Source organism: Chionomys nivalis, chromosome 9, assembly GCF_950005125.1.
Source record: "Chionomys nivalis chromosome 9, mChiNiv1.1, whole genome shotgun sequence".
NCBI lineage: Eukaryota > Metazoa > Chordata > Mammalia > Rodentia > Cricetidae > Chionomys > Chionomys nivalis.
In genome coordinates this window covers 17,436,228-17,457,402 of record NC_080094.1, presented here as the reverse complement: position 1 = coordinate 17,457,402, position 21,175 = coordinate 17,436,228, and the positions used below count along the sequence as shown (strand labels likewise).

General features: G+C 39.7%; 1 protein-coding gene across 9 annotated transcripts in view; it reads right to left on the bottom strand.

Moving 5' to 3' along the window:
- Window positions 1-21,175, bottom strand: part of Zhx3 (zinc fingers and homeoboxes 3) — a 120,286-nt gene that overhangs the window by 54,198 nt on the left and 44,913 nt on the right. For all 9 annotated transcript variants that reach the window (XR_009057719.1, XR_009057718.1, XR_009057720.1 and 6 more), the window contains one exon: window positions 19,267-19,387. The gene's annotated coding sequence lies outside the window, so the exon portion shown is untranslated. The remainder of the gene's footprint in view (window positions 1-19,266; window positions 19,388-21,175) is intronic.

Genomic DNA, 21,175 nt, shown 5'->3' with positions numbered 1-21,175 from the left:
TAACCTGAACACTCACTGTGACACACATGCTCATATACAAAGCAAAATAAAATAGAAAATTCAGTCTATCAGTAACATTCATGTTTTGTCAGTTTGACTGGGACTTTCCCCAAAGCAATTCTTAAACAAGGGTGAGATTTCAAGAAATAAAATCATGCTGTTTTATATTATAATATTTAAGAATAAAAAGCAGATAATCTAAATTTTTCTTGTATTAGCATTAATGCTAGCATCTAAGTATTACTAGATGACTATTTATAGGTGCAAACTCTCAGAAAGAATGTATACAAGCGGGACATTTTGAAGCAAGCCTGTAAGTACAGCACTGGGGAAGCAGAAGCAGAGGCAAGAGAATCACTGAAAGTTTGGGGTCAGCATGGTCAACATATGAAGTTCCAGGTTAGCCAGGAGCATAGCGCTGTCTCAAATATATATATTGAGATTTGTTCAACACTGGGCTGCTCAGCTGTATCTAGTCCCATCCAAGAGTGGGCATGCCACTATATTTGGAGTCAGATAAAACTGAGTTCCAACTCTGACTCGGCTGCTTCCTTATACAGGCCACTTGGGTTTGGGGGAAGTATTGAAACTCCCAAATCCCAATTTTCATTGGTACAATATCTAAGTGTAAACATCATATAGTTCACTACATTAGACATGTCAGTGTGAGTCACTGACAGCATGTTGTTAGCCCAGGAGACTTCCTGTCTCCTGTTTCCTCCCTGTCCTCCTCCTCCACCAAGGTCAGCCCTAAGCAATGTTCTCTTGTTCTTGTTTGCTGCAGAGACTTCAGCGATCTACACTACATGCCCTGTCCTCCCCATGAAGTTCTTTATATCACAACCATATCTGCCTTCCCAGAATGTAGATCACTGTCTCTAGTGACTCCATGTAGGAATCATTTCAGCCTGGCATCACGGTCTTTACTTAGTTTGGTCCAACCTAACATTTCTAGTCTAGTAAGCGCAAACCTACTTTTTCTCACTCACCCAATTCTGCTCCAAATCAATCTCCAACTTCCGGCATTTTACAGCTCTACTACCTATAGGAGAAAATCTAGGTTGTCACATGCTATGGCAGCGATGCACAGTGCACAGTCCCTAGCCATTCCCAGCTTCACTCCCTTCCCTATTTACTTCATCAGATCCAAGAGTAATTCTACTAGTACCCCAAATCCCAGATTGTGTCATTACTCCCAAACTTTAAATCCACTCCTATTTGACCAGAAACTTTTTTTTAAAAGAAGAAAACTTCTTGAGTACACTCCAGGGAACAACAGGCTAGGCAATAACCAGAGCTACTCTATCTGGCAAACTCCTAAACAGTCTCCAAACCTTATTCAAATGACCTTATTTCTATCGTCCACTACGTGAAATACTGGGATTTGTGTGTTTTCTGTTACCACCACACCTGCCTCACAGTTGTGTAAGCATGTTTCATGTTTTCTTCTAATTCGCTGGCTGCCATCAATGTCTTACTCAAGGATGGGCTAGCATTCAGCCTTGCAAGATGTAGTTAGTCATGGAATGTCTGTATGCTGAGCAGAAGCTGCTCCCATCCTGACAGGCAGATCAGATGAAATGTAGGGGAACATGCCATACACAGTCTGAGGGGACAGTGGAACAGCAAAGGAGAATTCCACTATACTCCTGGTTTTTTTTTTTTTTTTTTCGAGACAGGGTTTCTCTGTGGTTTTGTAGCCTGTCCTAGAACTAGCTCTTGTAGACCAGGCTGGTCTCGAACTCACAGAGATCCGCCTGCCTCTGCCTCCCGAGTGACTCCTGTTTAAATAGTTAGAATGTTATGTCCACCAGAGCACAGGAAGAAAATCCTTTTCATATAGTAGTCCCAACTCACTCTAGAAAGTCAAAAGTCAATTACATTTACATAAAATCAGTGAAGCTCAAAAGCATGTTTCTCTCCCCAAAACCTCATTCTCTTATGAGTCCTTTGCTCTGTGGAATGAACATGGTCCTGCCGATGCCAGTTTATGGCTGTGTTTTTCTGCTCACTGAACTGGCTCATTCCTTCAAGAGAACAAACTGTTCTGCGCTGAAGCAGGAATTGGCTGGGTTCTAACAAAAAGATCCCCCCCTCAATGTTTTTGCAAAAGACCCAAGTCAATTTATAGCCAAGTAACAAAAGGTCAGAAAGGTTAGTTAAGCAATGGGCGTAATTCCTGTGTGTCACAGCCAATAAAGGAAATGGGTGGGAATAAATAGTATGCAATTTTAACCTGAAATCATTTGTACAAAACTACTATTGTAAACTACATAAAATGGTTCCTGACTTCCAATGTTAGCAATTTCTGATTTTTCAAAGGCTCATTTACAGTGGAAGAACTGAGATGACCTCAAATCCCTCATTTGAAAGAAAAGAATGTAAAAAACACATTTATAAAAAATTGTTTTTCAGTGCATAAATTTAAATGTACATAAAAAATTAAATATCTTACGTTAACTGATGGATACAATATGCATGGTTGAATTTAAAATAAAATTCCTGTCAAAAGGGAGATGACATTGATCAAAAAGCTAAGAAAAGCTCCTACAAAACTAACAGTTTATCTGTCTTAACTTTCAACTCTCACATGTATTATTCATCAAGAGTAAGAACAAGGAAGGGCTGCTTTTAAAGCAGACATGAAAAACACAAACAGCCAAGCAAGGGGAAGACAGATGATAAAAAGTTTTCCATGTGCCTGTGGAGTAAGAAATCTTTTTAGACCCCGAGACTACTGCAAAGCCTCTCCAAGAAGCCCCCTGCCCACTTTATGAAGCTTAAAATTGTAACCATTCAAAATAATCATATTACCCAAAAGGTGAATGGCCAAACAGATCAGTGTCATGAGCCAGACAACACGGATAAGCCCATGAGCTCACATCTTACCTACCTCCTCTACAGTACAATGGGAGCAACACAAGAGTCAATCGAAGGAAGTTGAAAAGACAGAGGAAGGAAGGTGAATGGTTAAGAACCCAGAAACAACACACCGCTGCGCATGTTATGAGAACCCTCCATCATACAACAGAAAAAGGTGGCAGGTTCAAAGTTTCCCAATCTCCAACCTAGCAACAGAAGGCAGCCCAAGACTAAATGGGAGCTCTACTTACAATGCCAAGCCAACACCAACTAACAGGATACTTCAGGACCAGCTGACAATAAATTAGTCTAGGGAAATACCCTCACCTTCTCTACAGAGTCCCCCAAAAGTACCGTTCATCCCAGTGGGACAGAAACCTCTTCTCTCCTACATACAGGCACCAGGCAGCATGGCCTTGGGAAACTTCTTACTTAAGATTCCCCCAGCAACACCACAGGAGCTAAGCAAACCAAAGAGTTTACAATCCACTGGGACTGCTAAACCTAAACAGGGTGACTTAACAGCAGACTTAAATAGGACTCAGATTCTCCCAATGTTATAGGAAAAACTGTTCAAAACAGTGAAAATCACTGTCATAACCAGAACTAGGAAAATCACAACCTGAATGCGAAAATATAATCAACTGATACCAAAGCAGCCATTAGAAAAACATCTCAGCATGCAATTATAAGGGCTCCTTCTCTTTCTGACAAGACCTCACACAAGTTGTTTTCTGAGCTCCATTTATGTGCCATGGCATGCAAAGCTCTCCCTTTAAATAAACACAGGATATAAAAACCTCACTATAAACAAACACTGACTTCTACTTCATGATATGCACAGAAATACTCAGGGGAGGGGATGAATCAAAAACACAATGGTTAAATGGTTGAAAAATGGGGGGGGCGAGAAGTACATAAGAAGATATAATAAGCCGGGCGGTGGTGGCGCACGCCTTTAATCCCAGCATTCGGGAGGCAGAGACAGGCGGATCTCTGTGAGCTCGAGCCCAGCCTGGTCTACAAGAGCTAGTGCCAGGACAGGAACCAAAAGCTACGGAGAAACCCTGTCTTGAAAAACCAAAAAAAATAAATAAATAAATAAGAAGATATAATAACAGGTGAGACACAGCAGTAGATACATGGTTTCAATGAGTTTGAAAGTTTTAATAGTAAGATGTTAGAAAAAGATCATACTGAAAAATATGGAAGGTGCTCAACACACCTTACTTTACCTCTTATAGCTTTTCCTATAGCTTTCATGCATTTACTCATTCATCTATTAAATCATACTAGGCCATACTGGAACATTGCCTAGCACAATGTTGCTCAACTCCAACCCCTCTGAACTTCAGTTTCCTCACCTACAGAATGACTGTATGTACCTCATGGTGAGAATGGGTGAGGTAATATATAACACAACCCAGTGCCTGGCACATAAGCAATATTCCATAAACACTAGCTGCTGGTATGGGTCACACAGTGGAGACCATGGGCACTACCGCACACATTCCAAGTAGTGCTTAAAAGATCTGTATCCCAACTTCGAACCTGGCTTCCAAATCCAACCCTTTTGTGGCTTTGGGCAAAATCTTTAACCTTTCTGTGCCTCATTTCTTCATCTGTGAAACAAGAGTATGTGCTACTCTCACAGCATTATTATGATAAACAATAATAAATGTAAAGTGTTTAGGTGATGGCTAGAATGCTAAACACTGATGTTAACAAAGTCTGGGCACCAGAGGACAGAAAGATGAATTGTAAACATCTCAGTCACGTCAGGATAGGAGATGGCCATGTCGGTTAGTCATGGTTTTACCAGTCAGCCTAAGGTGTGTGTTCCAGGAGAGTCACTACACTAGGTTTGGAAAACCCCAGGGAGAGGTATATGGGGTAAAGAAGACCAGAGTGGTGGCCACACCTGTAATCCTAACACTGCAGAAGTAGAAGCATGAGTTCAAGGTCAGCCTAGGCTATACAGTGAGTTTGAGGCCAAAGATGGTTACATGAAACTATGCTTTAAAAACCCCAAAGATGGGGGGTCAGTAAAAGAGCCAAAGAAGACTTCACAGGGAGGATGGTGACTGGAGAACCAGGACTTGCAGGATAGCATGACAATGGCTGTTAGAACTTCCCAAGCCAAGGCGGGCTATCAGATTCACTGCTGAGAAGAGGAGTGGGTCAAAGCTCAACTGATTAACTGATGAGCTTTGCCCTGAAAAACTAACTGGAAGAATGACCATTCATTCAAACACTGATGTGGTATTTCCCTCTGTATGCTGTGATTACCATTAATGAATAAAGAAACTGCTTTGGACCTATAGCCGGGCAGGACTTAGGTAGGCAGGGAAGATGGACCTGAATTCTGGGAGAAAGGAGGCGGAGTCAGAGAGAAGCCATGTAACCCCACCAGAGCCAGATATCTTTAACATCATAGTCTGAAGGGAGCAGTCAGGATAAGGGCTGGTTTTATGATCAAAAGACCAAATGCGGCTTCAAAATTATATAACTCAGACTATACATGAAAGGATCTTTCCAACGTTCCTAGAAGGAAGTTAAAACAATAGTTCACTTTAGTATTAAATAAAAAAACACATTTATAGCCATCCAAGGCACTTCTAAGGAAGACAGATGAGCTGGCTGATGCAAGTTAGAAGGAACAGTTTCATTGCTTGTGAACCTCATGAGGACAGGACTATGACGAGCTTACTTGCTGCTGTATTAACAGTACCTAACACAATGCCCGGCACTGCTCACAGAACACCAATTCAACCAAGTATGTCTAATTCAGCTTTGTTAAGTCCAGATTCTTTTCTTTTAGTTCAGCAAGAGATTAATCAACTCACAACTAGGTAGGGAAGAACTGGCTAAACACCAAGTAAACTCGAGGGAAACAAAGTAGACCCCTCAACTATGAGAGGAGATATGATTTCTTGGAGCCTCATTGTTATGTCACTTACTCAGAACCTCTGGGAATTTCTGCTAGGCTGCTGCCTCAGAAACAAATTCAAAACACCTTAAGATCTTCAACCTGTATATCTAGTATGCTCAACTTTACACAAACCAGAATGTCTGCCCTGGGTCTGACTTCTCTCTTCTCATGGATAAACCAGATGTTCTGATAGATCCCTCTCCTCCAAATCCAAGACTCCACACAGACTCCTAGGCTGCTCTCCCTCTAGACCATGACGTAAATATTTTATAGACCCTTGGCTTTTCAGATTTTTCTATATGTAATGATTTAGTTTAGTTATTTCCCAACAGCAAAGGAGGGACTTCATAAGCTTCCAGAAGACGGTGCCTTGTCACTTCTGCATGGATGTGCTCCAGTTTTTAAGTCATCTTGATCTCAGCAGCAAACACAATATTCAGAGAATTCCATGAAGCTGAAAGAGATCTTGGGACTCATGGTTCTGTGTAAGTGTGGTTTGGAAATTTTTTCTATTAGTGCATTATCTTATAATGACTAAGTTCATGATCATTTTGCTCTATAAAATATTCAGAGATATCTCTTATCAGCATGGCTTTTCACTACTATACCCTTTAAAAGGGTCTAGAAAATGAGATGTGTTAGAAAATGAGCCTAGAGGCAAGACCATTCCTACTTCAGCTCTGATGAATGTACATAAATATACAAGCATTTTTTTAGCACTAGCAGAATTCGAAACATTGTTCACCTTTAAAATGGAAGTAAATAATATTCTATGAAAAAGAACTTATATTAAAATGAAGAAATATACTGGGTGGTAGTGTCACACACCTTTAATCCCTGCACTCGGGAGGCAGAGGCAGGCAGATCTCTGTAAGTTGGAGGCCAGCCTGATCTACACAGAGAGTTCCAGGACAGACTCCAAAGCTACACAGAGAAACCCTGTCTCAAAAAAATTAAAAACCAAAAAAGAAAAAAGAGGAAGAGACAGATTCAGAAAACAGAGGAAAATGCAATAGCTACCCTAAAAACAGAAACCATAAATTCCTACATCAGACGCAAGATCTCCAAGAAAGGTTAACACAAAGGTGAAACCCAACAATATTCTGCTTGCAAGATAAAAATCTCTAAAATATTAGTGAGCCTAGGAAGTGTTACAAAACATTGCACAAAAAAAAATCCTATTGTAGACTAAAGAACAGAGACTAGAGAGATGGCTTAGAAATTAGGAGTGTTTACTGTTTCTGCAGAAGACCCAAGTTTGTTTCCTAGCACCCATGATGGGCCTCTCACAACTCCAGCTCCAGGGAAATCAAACACCCTCTTTTGGCCTCCATGGTACCCACACACATGCACACTCACATGCATACACACACTAAAATAAAAATAAATCTAAAAAAGAAACAGAGTCCACTTTAACTGCAGAACTCAAGCAGATCTTTGAGTTCAAAGCCAAGCTGGTGAACATTATTAAGTTACAAGTAGCCAAAGCTACACTTTATATGAAACATAAATAAATAATTCATAAAAGAATGCAGATCACAAAATATGGGTTAATTTAAGTTATAACAGCTAGTAAGAACAAACCTAAGCTAAGGCCAAGTTTTTAATAATTAATAAGTCTCCATGCTGTTATTTGTGAGCGGGCTGCACAGAGAAAAATCCGACTACAGATGGAGTTCAACATGGATCCTTGAATATCCAGACAGGGTCTGAGAAAGTGGTCTCTCAAGTAGGCTCTCCTTACAGAGGAATAGCTCTTCTAAGAGGCAGCTGAGCACTTGAGCAGTTGACACTGGGTACAAATCCCTGCTTTAGGCAGACACAACAAATTCTCAAGAGTTGGGGCAGGTAAATGTGGCCCCAGAGTTGGATACCCACAGGTATGAGGCTAGGCTCTCAGAGCACCAAGGAGGGTGGAGCCGGTCACCAGCTACACTTCATGGTAGTAGCCTAGCAGTTTAAGATTTGTCTCCCATGGAAAGAGAATGCTGTAAGAACACCCACAAAAAGCCAGATCCAGATACACACACACACACACAGAAAAAAAAAAAAAAACCTCTAAAAAGGTACAAGATGGGGCTGGAGAAATGGCTCAGTGATTAAGAACACTGACTGTTCTTCCAAAGGACCTGAGTTCAATTCCCAGCACCCACATGGAAGCTCACAACTGTCTGTAACTCCAGTTCCGGGAGTTCTGCCATCATCAAACAGACATGCATTCAGGTAAAACATCAATATATACAGAATAAAGATAGTTTTTTTCTTAAAAAAAAGAAAAGGTACAAGATGCTTAAAGGTGCTTTAAAAAAGGTGCTAAAAAAGTGAGTTTACATAGTCATAAAAATAGCTTAAAAATAATAAAGTTTTTAAAAGAAAGAGTAAAGTAATATCAAAAAATATAAGCCATGTAAGGATGGAAAATATTACAACACAGGGAATTTGGATCTTATATGGTGCTTTGTTAATTTTGAATTTCTTTAATGCTAAGAAACAAAGAACAATGGCTGCTGAGACATTAGGTTATGAAAGGGACTGCTAAATTAAACCAGCTTTATTAAATTAAACCAGCTTATATACTTTAGAAATGTCTGGCTTCAGAATGGAAGTCAGAAAATGTGTTGTGTTGGGGGAGAGGCTATGGTTTAGTTTCCAAAGGAAACAAAAAGCTGTGTATTCATTCAAAATTAACAAAGATAAGATTTGACCAGGGAGACCTCCTAAGGATCTTAACTACAGACATGAGGGGAAAAACCAAGAAACTCTACAGGACAGATGACGTGTATGCTGATCCCTCAACAAGGGAATAGCTCTGAGACTGGATGAGACATGATAACTCTTATGGTTAAAGAGGCCTCATGGCTTATTATATTACAGTTTATATATGCAATTCAAATGGACTTGACAGATGCCTTTTACCACCTCAAACACAGAACAGAAAAATCATCTTCAGCTGTCTTGTGCACACCACACATTCCATATTTGTGTTAATACAGATGTTACCTTTAAAAGTTTATGTTTTCAGGGAAAAAAAAGGAACAGATGCCAAAAGACAAATATCCCAGCTGATCCAGCCTCTCAGAATGCCTCTGATTCAGTTTCCTCAAAATTTTGCATTCACAACAACTTTAAAGCTGCTAGCTGAGATGGTCCAGCCTCACAGACTATTCCAGCTAAAACTTCAGATCAGCTCTACACTTTCCCATCACACGGAGACGAAACAGAAACAATTAATACAGCTAGCTCTCCCAGGACTTGGCCATTGTCCCAATTTTCTTTTTCTTTTTCTTTTTTTTTTTTTTTTTTTTTTTTTTTGAGACAGGGTTTCTCTATGGCTTTGGAGCCCGTCCTGGAACTAGTTCTGTAGACCAGGCTGGTCTCGAACTCACAGAGATCCACCTGCCTCTGCCTCCCGAGTGCTGGGATTAAAGGCGTGCGCCACCATCGTCCGGCAATTGTCCCAATTTTCTAAGGGTCCCCTGGAGATACCGTCACCCCTAGACAACAGGAAGAAGTCTAGAGAACACAATGTCCACATTCTCAAGAGGTAGGCTGGATGGTTTTTGGTCATTCAATTGATTATACATGTTTATTACTGTTTAGGGGAGCTGGCTGTAAGTTGTTGTTTGTCATGGTTAGGGAGAAAGCAAAAGAGATTAGAGTCAGGGATCTCTTTCTGAAGGGAAAAGGGAGGAATAGTATAGAAATAATAGGGAAAAAGGGTAGATTATTGAATCTACTTTTAAACTAAAAAAGCCATTATTCGTCTCAAATGTTTTACATTGGTATGGATTTTTATATATTGATACAAATTTAAGGTTATTTTGCTTTAACATACTGTATGTATGTAGAATTTCTACTCTTACTAAGGTATTATGCCTATGCATCTCATTTTAAAATATAATATAAAGTTCTAGTCCTTAAAGGCTATTATTAAAAATGGTTTAAGATAATTAAAAAGCATAGGTTAGTAGTTAGTCATCTAAAACTATCAAATTTGTGCCATGTTAGGTATGTTTTCAAGGTCAAAGAGAGATATATTTTAGATAGGTAGATAGTCTTCAGACACTTCAAAGAACTACATAATATGGCATTTAAGATGTTTTAATAAAAGTGTAAGACTTTTCATGACAGTGAGACATGTCTGCTTCTGGCAGCATCAATTTACTTCAAAAAAGAATGACAGGCAACAAAAAACCTCAATATGGGGTTTATTTTCATTACTAACCACTGGGCAAGAAACTGCCCTTGCCTCAACTTCTGACAGTATGCTGTTCAAATCGGTAAAGTAGGACACAAAAGAAGGTGATTGCCAGACGTTGCCAAGACAAGGTAGGATAGTCCTTTGAAATTCCTGCTTCACAAAAAAGTCTGTCAGATATTCTAGACCTGTAGGCCAAAGACAGATGCCCCAATGTTGCAGAGGAACCTTGGATGACTGTTCCAGCAGTCAGATGTCTCTGTCATTTTTATAGTTTTGGAAGCTGATTGCTCTAAACTTCCTGTTTACTCAGATAATATAGCCTTCTCTGGTCTTTGATGGGGTTAAAGACTAGACAGTTATAGCTACAGTTTTCCTTGTTACAAAATTCAGAAAAGAAACTCACAAAAGAGGCGTAAAGTGTATAAGGTTGAGAGACATAAAAGCCTAAATTGTTTATCTAAGAAAATGTTTTGAGGTCTCAAAAGATAGTTTTGGGTTGGTAATACATGTTAGCATAGAAAGTGAATTAGGTACAAAACTTTGAACTTGCCGACATAGGATAGATAATGGAGTATTTTCTCTGAATTTGCCAAATGCAAATGTACTGAATATTGTAAATGTAATCCTTACCTGATCATTTTATTTAGTGTATATATAGTTTTACTATATTAGAGTTAAAACCTTTGCTTTTCATTTAGACAAAAAAGGAGGGAAATGGGATATTTGTACACTGTGAAGATGTATTGCTGTGATTGGTATAATAAAAAGCTGAATGGCCAATAGCCAGACAGAAGGTACAGGCAGGACTTTCGGAAAAAAACAGAGTTGCCAGTCAAACGAGGAGGAAGCAAGATGGGCAGAACAGAAATGAGGTAACGAGTCTCACAGAAGAATGTATATTTAAAAATATGTGTTAATTTAAGTTATAAGTGCTAGATAGGAACAAACATAAGCTAAGGTCAAGCTTTTATAATTAATAAGTCTTCATGTCGTTATTTGTGAACTAGAGGTCTAAAGAAAAATCTGACTACAAACTAAGACACAAACAAAAGAATTTCAAGGAACTTGAAAGGAATAACATTTTTTTGTTTTGTTTTTTGCAACAGACTATTGTTTATGTAGCAAAGTTTATTCTCAAACTAGAAGTAAATCTCCTGTCTTTCAATAGTGCTGGTTATTACAGATATGTTGTCATCATGCCCAGTTCTAAGAAACAACACCACTAGTTTGACAGGAGTCACTGTGGGAGCTGTAGGAACTGCTGCCTCAGAGAGAACATGGCTAAGGAACAGCTTACTAAACTACATCATTTTCTAATTTTAAAAAATATTTCTCCTTTTTTGTTTAGGTTGTTTCAAAGCAGGTATGGTACTAATCCTAATACTCCTTAGGAAGTTAAGGCAGAATTTTATCTTCAAGAGCATCATGAGCTTTATAAGCAAAACTCTGACTAAAGAAAAATCCCAATAAAGTTTAATATATTTTCTTTTCTGTTGATATTGTTTGTTGTTTTTTCCAGACAGGATTTCTCTGTGTAACCCTTGCTGTTCTGGAACTCACTTTGTAGATCAGACTGGCCTCAAACTCTGAAATCTGCCTTCATCTGCCTCCTGAGTGCTGGGATTAAAGGTGTGAACCACCACCCAGGAAAAGTTTAATATCTTAAACTAGGAATATTTGTGAATAAACTAAAAGTGATAAAAAGAGATTCTTTCCATGCATTTGTTAAGTGTGCGTTAAAATCAAATAGCTGTGTCCTGCTGCTGTACCTCTGTCCCCAACTCCTGCAGACTTCTACTGACCAGGTGCAGACCACACGAGTCAGGACTGAAACAGCCCATGACAGTCCAAAAAACAGGTGCAGGCCAGGCAAGCTAGAAAAACAGATAGGTAAACTCAGGCAGAGACTCCCTGCTAGACCACCATATTCCACCCATCCCCCAACTCAGTCTGTACCCCTGCTGCACCAAAGGCCAAAAGTTCAGCCACCAACTTAGAGATTCCCTACCTGAGGAGAGGTCATGTTAGCTGTCAGAAATCCAGGCCACAAAGACCAGAAGACCAAAGGGGAAACAAAAACCAAGGAACAAAACACCCACCCAACAAACACAAACTCAGAAATCAGCAACCTAGACCACAACCATTACAAACCCGGATGCCTAAATGCCAGTGCAAGAACACAATCAACAACAGAAAGGGTGATATGGCACCACCAGAGCACAGCTACGACGACAGCAAGACCTAAATATTCCAATGCAACTGAAGCACGAGAAAATAACCTTAAAACCAACTTCATGAAGATGACAGAAGTTCTTAAAGAAGAAATGGGGACAAAAAAATTCCTTAAAGAAATTGAGAAAAAGACAAACAAAAAATGGAGGAAATCAATAAATCCTTTAAAGAATGCCAAGAAAGCCAAGAAAAACAAAGCGAACAAGTGAAGGAAATTGTTTAAGAGCTGAAAATGGAAATAGAAGGAATATAGAAAATACAAACTGAGAACTCTAGAAATGGAGAATTGAGGTAAGTGAACAGGAACTACAGTCACAAGTACCACCAACAAAATACAAGAGATGGAAGAAAGAATCTCAGACAGTGAAGATATAATAGAAGAAATAGATTCATCTGTCAAAGAAAATGATAAATTTAAAAAATTCCCAAAACAAAACATCCAAGAAATCTGGGATACTATTAAAAGATCAAACCTAAGAATAATAGGAATAGGAGAATTCCGGCTCAAAAACCCAGAAAATATATTCAACAAAACCATGTATGAAAAATTTCCCAACCTAAAGAAGGACATGCCTACAAAAGTACAAGAAGCTTACAGAACACCAAATAGACTGAAATATTGAACCAGAAAAGTTCCAATATTGCATAATAATCAAACACTAAATGTATAGAACAAAGAAAGAATACTAAAAGTTGCAAGGGAAAAAAGTCAAGTAATATCTAAAGGCAGACCTATTAGAAATACACCTGACTTCTCAATGGAGACTCTGAAGGCCAGAAGGTCCTGGACAGATGTCTTGAAGACTCTTAAGAGTCTCTAGATACCAGCCCAGACTACTATACCCAGGAAAACTTTCAACCACCGTAGATAGAGAAAAACAAGATAGTTCTTCAAAGTCTAATTAAGCAGTATCTATCCACAAACTCAACCCTACAGAAGATACTAGAAGAAAAACGCCAACCGAAGGGTTAACTACATCCATGAAAACATAAAAAGAATATCCTTTCTTCTCATTACCTCCAAAACTGACCACATACTCGGTCACAAAGCAAGTCTCAAAAAATACAACAAAATCAAAATAACCTCCAATATCCTATCGGTCCACCATAAATTAAAGTGGATTTAAACAACAACAGAAATAATACGAAGTCTACAAACTCATGGAAACTGAAAAACTCCCTACTTAACTACTACTAGGTCAAGGCAGAAATAAGGAAATTAAAAACTTCCTAGAATTCAATGAAAACACAACATAACCAAACTTATGGAACACAATGAAAGTGGTGCTAAGAAAAAGTTTACAGCATTAAGTACCTTCATAAAGAAATTTGTGAGATCTCATACTAGCAACTTAATAGCGCAACTGAAAGCTTTAAAACAAAAAGAAACAAACACACCCAAGAGGAATAGATGGCGGGAAATAATCAAACTGATAGCTGAAATCAATAAAATAGGGAATACAATGAATGAGTGAAATAAAGAGTTAGTTCTTTGAGAAAAATCAACAACATAGAAAAACCCTTATCCAAACTAATCAAAGAGATGCCCTACCATACAACAAAAGCATTTGTTCAACTATGTTCATAGCAGCATTATTTGTAATAGCCAGAACCTGGAAACAACCTAGATGCCCTTCAATGGAAGAATAGATAAAGAAAGTGTGGAATATATACATATTAGAGTACTACTCAGTGGTAAAAAACAATGACATCTTGAATTTTGCATGCAAACGGATGGAAATAGAAAACACTATCCTGAGTGAGGTAACCCAGACCCAAAAAGATGAACATGGTATGTACTCACTCATAAGTGGTTTCTAGCCATAAATAAAGGACATTGAGCCTATAATTTGTGATCCTAGAGAAGCTAAATAAGAAGGTGAACCCAAAGAAAAACATATAGTCATCCTCCTGGATATTGGAAGTAGATAAGATGGCCGGGCAAAAACTGGGAACTTGGGGGTGGGGATGGGAGAGGGAGAGAAAAGTGAGAAGGGGAGGATGGGGAGAGCTTGGGGGAATGGGATGGTTGGGATGGAGGAAGGGTGGATATGGGAGCAGGGAAGTATATATCTTAATTAAGGGCGCCATTTTAGGGTTGGCAAGAGACTTGACTCTAGAGGGGTTCCCAGGTGTCCATGGAGATGTCCTCAGCTAGTTTCTTGGGCAGCTGAGGAGAGGGAGCCTGAAATGGCCCTATACTATAGCCACACTGATGAATGTCTTGCATATCACCATAGAACCTTCATCTGGCAATGGATGGAGATAGAGACAGAGACCCACATTGGAGCACCGGACTGAGCTCCCAAGGTCCAAATGAGGAGCAGTAGGAGGGAGAACATGAGCTAGGATGTCAGAATTGTGAGGGGTGCGCAAATCCACTGAGACGGTAGGGCTGGTCTAATTGGACCTCACCAAGGCAAGCTGGACTGGGACTGAAAAAGCATGGGATCAAACCGGACTCTCTGAACATGGCGGACAATGAGGGCTGTCTGAGAAGCCAAGGACAATGGCGCTGGGTTTTGACCCTACTGCATGTACTGGCTTTATGGGAGCCTAGCCTGTTTGGATGCGCACCTTCCTAGACCTGGATGGAGGGGGGAGGACCTTGGACTTCCCACAGGGCAAGGAACCCTGACTGCTCTTTGGACTGGAGAGGGAGGAAAAGGGGGATAGGGGAAGGGGGAAGGAAATGGGAGGTGGGGAGGAGGTGGAAATTTTTAATTAAAATAAATAGATAAATAAATAATTAATTAATTTAAAAAAATCAGTAGCCCTCCTATATACAAATGACAAAAGGGCCAAGAAAGAAATCAGGGAAACAATACCCTTCACAATAGCCACAAATAATAAAAAATATCTTGGGATAACTCTAATCAAGCAAGTGAAAGACCTGTATTACAAGAACTTGAAGTCTCTGAGGAAGGAAATTGGAAAATATATCAGAAGATGGAAATATCTCCCATGATCATGGATGGGTAGGGTTGACATAGTAAAAATGGCCATCCTACCAAATGCAATCTACAGATTCAATTCAATCTCCATCAAAATTCCAACACAATTCTTTACAGACCTTGAAAGAACAATACTCAACTTCACATGAAAAAAAAAACAAAAACAAAAAACTCAGGATAGGTAAAAAAAAAAAAAAATCAATATAATAAAAGAACTTCTGGAGGCATCACCATCCCTGATTTAAAGCTCTACTACAGAGCTGTAGTAACAAAAAACACATGGCATTGGCATAAAAACAGACACATTGATCAATGGAATTGAAGTCCTAGATGTAAACTGACACACCTATGAACCCCTGATTTTGATAAAGAAGCCAGAAATATACAATGGAAAAAAAAGAAAGCATCTTCAACAAATAGCGCTGGTCAAACTGGATGGTGGTGTGTAGAAGAATGCAAATAGATTCATTTCTATCACCCTGAACAAAACTCAAGTTCAAGTGTGCTGTAGGAAACCCTTCAGCCAGTAGCCTTTAAGTTACCCACGATTTGGGCTTGGTCTTTTATAAACACCTATGTAAAGCGCTAGCTCCCTCTCTCTTCTGGCTGCTGGATTCGCTTGCAGAGGACTGTGATCTGTGAGTCTACCCCTGAATAACTAACCCTTTATTATCCTCAATTCTGAGCTAGTGTGGGATTTCTTTTTAGTGTCTGTCTTCACAAGTGAATCAAAATCCTCAACATAAAACCAGATACACTGGCCGGATGGTGGTGGCTCACACCTTTAATCCCAGCACTTGGGAGACAGAGGTAGGAGGATTTCTCTGAGTTTGAGGCCAGCCTGATCTACAAGAGCTAGTTCCAGGTTCCAAAGGTGCGAAGAAACCCTGTCTCGAAAAACAAAAAATAAACAAAACCAATCAACCAACCAACCAACAGATACATTGAACCTCATAGAAGAGAAAATAGGGAATAGCCTTGAGCACAAAGGAGACAACTTCCTGAATAGTACACCAATAGCACAGGCACTAGAATTACAATTAATAAATGGAACCTGCTGAAACTAAAAAGTTTCTGTATGGCAAAGGACACTTTCAATAGAACAAAACGGCAGCCTACAGAATGGGAAGCTATTTTCACCAACTCCACATCTGACAGAAGGCTAATATCCTATATATATATATATTTTTTTTTTTCAAGAAACTATACATCAACAAACTAAATAATCCCATGTACTCACTCATAATCGGTTTCTAGCCATAAAATAAAAGACATTAAGCATATAATGTGTGATCCTATAGAAGCTAAATAAGAAAGTGAACCCAAAGAAAATCATATAGTCATCCGCATGGAGAGGGGGAAGTAGACAAGATTCCAGGGCAAAAACTGGGAACTTGCGGGTGAGGTGGCATGGGGCAAAGGGGAAATGGGATGAGAAATATGAGAAGGGGAGGATGGGAGGAGCTCGGAGGATTGGGATGGTTGGGATATAGGAAGGATGGATACGGGAGCAGCGAAGTATATATCCTATCTAAGGGAGCCATCTTAGGGTTGGCAAGAGACTTGACTCTTGAGGGGTTCGCAGGTGTCCAGGAATATGTCCCCAGCTGGTACCTTGGGCAACTAAGGAGAGGGAACCTGAAATGACCCTATCCTATACTGATGAATATCTTGCATATCACCTTAGAACCTTCATCTGGCGATGGATCGAGGTAGAGACAGAGTCTCAATTTGGAGCAACGGTCTGAGCTCTTAAGGTCCAAATGAGGAGCAGAAGGAGGGAGAACATGAGCAAAAAATCAGAACCACGAGGGATGCACCCACCCACTGTGACAGTGGAACTGATTTAGTGGGAGCCCACCAAGGCCAGCTGGTCTGGGACTGAATAAGCATGGGTTGATTCCGGACTCTCTGAGCATGGCGGTCAATGAAGACTGATGAGAAGCCAAGGACAATGGCACTAGGTTTCGATCCTAATACATGAACTGGCTTTGTGGGAGCTTAGCCTGTTTGGACGCTCACCTTTCTGGACGTAGATAGAAGGACCTTGGTCTTCCCGCAGGGCAGGGAATTTGGACTGCTCTTCAGTATCGAGAGGGAGGGGGAATGGAGTGGGGGGAGGAGAAGAGGAGTGGGGATAGGGGGAGGGAAGTGGGGGGAGGGCAATATTTGGGAGGAGGGGAGGGAAATGGGAAATGGGGAGCAGGTGGAAATTTTAATTAAAAAAGAATAAAAATAAATAAATAAGTAAAAAAAAAAAAAAAATGGGTTACAGATCTAAAAAGAGAATTCTCAACAGAGGAATCTCAACTCGCCAAAAAACACTTAAATGTCCAACATCCTTAGTCATCAGAGAAATAAAAATTAAAATGGCTTTCAGATTCCATCTTATACCTGTCAGCTTATACTTTGATGGCTAAGATCAAAAATACAAGTGACAGTTCATGCTGGTAAGGATGTGGAGCAAGGGGAACACTCCATTGCTGGTGGGAGTGCAAACTTGTACAGCCACTTTGGAAATTAATATGGTGGCTGCTCAGAAAATTGGGAATTGATGTACCTCAAGAGCCCGCTGTACTACTCCTAGGATGTTCAATTATACCATAAGGACACTTACTCAACTATGTCTAAAGCTGTTTTATTCCTAATAGCCAGAAACTGAAAATAACCTAGATGCCCCGAAACTAAAGAATGGATAAAGAAAATGTTCATTTAAAAAAAAAAAGAAATAAAATGTTCATTTATACTACGGCAGTTGTTAAAAATAATGGTATCATGAAATTTGCAGGCAAATGGATAAAATGAGAGAAAAAAATCACCCTGAGTGAGGTAACCCAAATCCAGAAAGACAAACATAATATGTGCTCACTTGTAAGTAGATATTAGCTGTAAAGTAAAAGATAACAATGCTACAATCCACAAACCTAGAGAGGTTAAGTAATGAGGGCTTATGGGTGATGTAAGGATCTCTGGGAAGGAGAAATAGAACAGATGTCCATGGTGGACGCAGGTGGAATTGGGAACAGGCGGGATCAGGTGAGGTGGGAGAAAATAAATACTGGTAGAAACAACTGGAATTGGGAGAGCATTTTAGGGGCAAGGTAGAAACTTGGTGCAAGGAAAACTCCATGGAATCTATCAGAGTAACCCTAGCCAAGACTCCTAGTAATGGGGACACAGAGCCTGATCTGGCCGTCTTCTGTAACCAGGCAAGGCTTCAAGTAGAGATATTGGAACACCAGCTGAGCCACAAAACCTTTGACCTATACTTTGTCCTGCCTGCAGAGTGTTCTGGGACCAGAGCCTAGCAGAATCATCATAAAAGAGACCAGAGAAACTTCATGCAGCAACTGATGGGAGCAGATGCAGAGTACCACCCCAAAATATTAGAAGGAGCTTGGGGAGTTCTGCAAAGGACAGGGAGGAAAGATCAGAGGAACCAGAGGATCAGGGACACCACAAGAACAGGGCCCATAGAATCAAATGATCAGGACTCATGGGAACCAGTCGGGGTCTGACTTAGGTCCTCTGTATATATGTTATGGCTGAGTAGTTTGTTGTTCTTGTGGGATTCCTAATAGTGGGAGCAAGAGTTGTCTCTGACTCCTTTGCCTGCTTGTGGGCCCCTTTTACCCCTACTGGGTTGCCACATCCAGTTTTGATGCGATGGTATGTGTCTGATCTTATTCTAGCTTGCTATGCTGTGTTTGGTTGATGTCCCTGGAAGACTTGTACTTTTCTGTGGGGAATGGGAGTGGGGTGAGGGTGGAGCTGGAGCAGAGGGAAGATGGGAGGGAAAAATTTGGGGGAGGGGAGTGAGTGGAAACTGCAGTCGAAATGTAATATATAACAGAATAAAAATTTTTCAAACTAAAAATAAAAAAACAACCAATAGCTATGTGTACTGCACTTGGAGGGAGGGGGAGACTAAAGCTACATGAAACCACCACTATCACCCCACCATAAAATAAAACTTTTTAATTAAAAAAAGTTTAACATAATAAAAACTAAATATGGCTATAACAACTCAGGCATTACAGTCTTGTAATTGACACAATAAGAATTTTGTTAAAATGTAGACATACTTCTTGTCCTTGGGAAAAACATTTTCTCACTTCATCATCCTCTCTAGGTTCCCCTTCACTTTCTGCAGTCCTGTGGCATCTTTAAAGAGTCATTTATTGTTTCTGCCGTTGCAATTCAGTCCTGTAAAAGAAGTATCACACCATCACCTCATGAGAAAAGAAATCACATTTTAGGAAGCCCAGTTATCTAGTCTCGTTAATCCTTCCTAATTCATTTTCACAGCTCTACACATATACTAGGCATGCAGAGAAAAGTGAGGAGATTTACAGCTACAAGTACTTCCTGGGCACTGATGTGAGCTCTGCTCTCTTAGAGCAGAGGCTGGAGCATGCGAACACGTTAGTGATCTCAGTCATCAATACAAGGTGATTCATATAAATCTCTGCATCTCCCTGTCCAGTTAAGCTTCAGGTGGCTTGGCAGCAATACTGCATCAGCTGATTAGCATGTGGCTTGACAACTTCCAGGATGCACAGCCCAAGGATGTGCTATTTGTTGTGTTCTTCCTCAAAGCCCGGGGTTTTTCTGGTATAGACTAGAGACACATGAATGCACACATGCGTTTGTATGCATTCTAGGTTAAGCAACTATTTTCTATTTCTCCTCCTCTCTGATCCATGTATCTACATCACTCCATTTTGCCCAGGAGCATTTCAACAAAATCCACCAAAGTGCTTTATGAGGTCTTAAAATTACTTAGAAAAGTCTTTAAAAAAAAAAAAAAGTCCTCTTGAGTTCTATACTCCTTTACCAAAACATTCCCCTCTGTTAAAATACCAATTAGCAGTGAGATGAACCCAAAGTGAGAATGCTAGTAGAAGGACCTGAAATTTCCTGCAGTCACACCTTGCTACATTACTGGGGATCAGGACTGTGAACCTCTGTGACTATGAATAGGTTTGACCCTCACAAACAAATCACTAACCAAAGTAGCTACGAGTTATTACCAGCATTCTTTCATCCTTAACATGCACATATGCCTTTCCCACTGCATCAAGCCTTGTTCACAAGAGCTTCATCTATGGTGGCTCACAACCATCCAAAACTCTAGTTCCAAGGGATCTGATGGCCTATTCTGGTCTCCATGGGCACCATGCATGCATGTGATACATGTATATACATGCGGGCAAAACACTGATATACATAAAACCTTTTAAAAAGAGATTTACTTTATGTCTACTTGAGAGAATATCATAGTTTTTGCTCTCATAACTGGGTCTTTGATTCATTTAATATTTAGCATATGGCATTTGGATACAATCTATTTTACATAAAGATATTGAACTGTCTCGATGCCCTTTATTAAAGACAGTATCCTTTCACTGTTGAATAGTCTTAACATCACTTTCAAAAATCAATTGGCCACATACACACAGGTTATTTCTGAATTCTCAGTTTTATTCTACTTATCTATATGCTTGTTCTTATATCAGTACCACATTGTTTATTACAGCTTCATAGTGAAAGTTGAATTTAAGACATGGAGGTCTCCCAACTTAATTTTTCAAGATTGCTTTAACTATTCACAGTCCTCTGCAATTTCACACAAATGAATAGTCCTTGAAACTCACAGACTAACTTGCACCACTAGCACTTTTAACTGCTAAGCCATCTCTGGCCCCAAGGAAGGGTTTTTCTTTAATTGTCAAATAATAAATTTAACCAACAATAAAAGGAGATTGTTTCTAGATCTAAAACATTAGACTCTTCTCTGATTAATCAGAAGGGTAGAGTGTGGGGGTGTATTTCAATATTTCAATTATGAAACCTGTTTGTCTATTTTCATTCATTCTTTAAGAACTTCATACAATGCTTTTTGATCATATTCATATACCCTACTATTCCAACTCCTCTCAGATCCACACTCATCTTGCTTTTTTGTTTTTCAAGACAGGGTTTCTTTGTGGA